Here is a 2,047-nt window from a genome sequence, read left to right as displayed (position 1 = left end):
ATATGAAAATGCATCAAAGGTCAACGAATCCAAAACAATCCAAAGGTATACAGAAGGTATAAAACCTAGGTCCTGAACATGGTCAAGCATGGCATATCACTACCCCTATAAGCATGTATAAACAGGTAAAATATACCTGAGATGCAAAACCAATCAATCAATCAAGCATGTAAGATTTGGGTAGTGATTAACCGAAACAGATAAGAAACACAATTAATGCAACATGTTAATTTAATTACTAAGCATATCAAATGACATAAGTCAAAAGTACCCGCCTCCGAAAATAGAAAGGTCCAATCTGACTCCGAGATACTCGTCTCGCGTCAAGGTCCTGAAATATTTATAGTTTCCAGTTTTAGCTAATTTCATATAGATAAAATAGCTAAATCAAATCCACGAGAAGCTAACATAAATCCAACAATTAACTAGGGTTAATTTACCTTAACCCTAATCATACCATCAGACCAATTCCACACCTAATCCATTTTCACATGATTACACCTCTACATAATCAATCACCTAACTCAAATGCATAAGAAATTATATATGTACCAATTCCTACCTAAATCAACTCATACATGATCAATAGCATATACCAAATTCCTATGCCTCACCTTAACCTCCACAGCGGTTCCTTGCTGCTGGATGAAAGTAGCTGCCAAATCCAAGAAAACTTACAGTAAAACTTCTCTTCAAGATTCCCCTACACTGTCCGGATCAAAGGTAATGGCAAGAGTGAAGACCACGGATCAGATTTAGGGTTCAAACATAGTATTCCAACAACAACCTAACTCAAGAAAATAATTAACTGATCTTACCTCACCCACAGCAGGGAAGTTGCTACCAGAGAAAGGTAGCCGCTGGAAAATGGCTGCCGAAGCCAAGACAACCAACAGCAAACCCTAATTACTAACTCCCCCGAACAGCACAACTTGGAGGCAACCTAAACTCGGAAGAGGAGAAGAAAAATCGGCGCTAGGGCTCACTGTCACGAAAATCAGAAAGAGGGCCGACAGTCGGCGTCGGCTCACAAGGTCGGCGTCGGCTCTGTGGTGGCGGCAGAGGAGAGGAGAAGAGAAGAAGGTGGTCGGGCGGCGCCGGGTGGCTAGGGCACCGAGTGGTCCACGGTGGCGCCGGCACTGGGCACAGACGCGCTGTGGTGGCGTCGGGTGGCTAGGGCAAGCAGAGGAGAGGAGTTTTGCTCGGGCAGGCGGTGCTAGGGCTCCGGCAATGAACCGGTCGCCGGCGTTCGGGAAGAAGAAACCGTCGGCCGGCGGTTAGGGCAAGGAGGAGGAGAAGGCTCGGCGGCGTCGGGGAGATAAGAGAGAACGGCGAGAATGAGAGGAAATAAAAGAAATAAGATAATAAATAAGAAAAGGAAAAAGAGATAAATAAATAAATCTTTTCCTCTCTTAAATGGGTAGCCCAAACAGGCTTTCTCGGGGCCCCGTTTTTATCCCCGTGAACTCGTCCGTACAAGCTCCGAAAAATTCCCGAAAAATGTCCAAAAATTCCGGAAAATTCCCTTATTCATATCCGCCTATTTCCGGTATTTTACATCGGGTCATCCGGCCGAACGGGTCCGGGCGGAATCAAAGACAACCCGACGGGGAGTTGGGTTTCCGACGCTCATGGTGAACAGGGTCGCCGGCCCGAGCGGGTAGCCCGCTCGGCCGAGGCGTAAAGCATCAATGCTGTGAAGGAACAGTCTCAGCCGAGCACACGATGGAGTGAAATCTTCCTGGTCGGACCGATACCTACGCCCGGTCGGACCGATACCTACGCCCGGTCGGACCAATGCCTGTCGAGTGGCAGGACGCTCGGCTCGAGAAAAAAAGAGACAAGGACAAGGGGACATTGGAGAACATCTTCTGACAACAGGCATGTTCGACGACCAAGTCATACGTAGAATCCTACAACGGAAGGTTCTACTGTCCCATCAGAGAGGTACTCGGACTGTAGCAATATGGTGTCAGGCATGCTCCTCTGGTAAGCTCATACTAAGGTATGGTAAAAGACACGTGTACGCCTCGGTAGGTGTGCATAA

At 47.3% G+C, this 2,047-nt stretch overlaps 1 long non-coding RNA gene across 1 annotated transcript; it reads right to left on the bottom strand.

Moving 5' to 3' along the window:
• Positions 1–270: 270 nt before the first annotated feature.
• LOC122036010 lies at positions 271–1,356 on the bottom strand. Its single transcript, XR_006127301.1, has 3 exons — positions 819–1,356; positions 615–708; positions 271–331 (listed from the first exon to the last, which is right to left on the bottom strand). It is a non-coding gene; the product is annotated as an uncharacterized LOC122036010 (long non-coding RNA).
• Positions 1,357–2,047: the final 691 nt, after the last annotated feature.

The sequence above is a fragment of the Zingiber officinale genome, unplaced genomic scaffold (genome assembly GCF_018446385.1).
Source record: "Zingiber officinale cultivar Zhangliang unplaced genomic scaffold, Zo_v1.1 ctg130, whole genome shotgun sequence".
NCBI lineage: Eukaryota > Viridiplantae > Streptophyta > Magnoliopsida > Zingiberales > Zingiberaceae > Zingiber > Zingiber officinale.
This window is presented reverse-complemented; position numbering and strand designations above follow the sequence as displayed.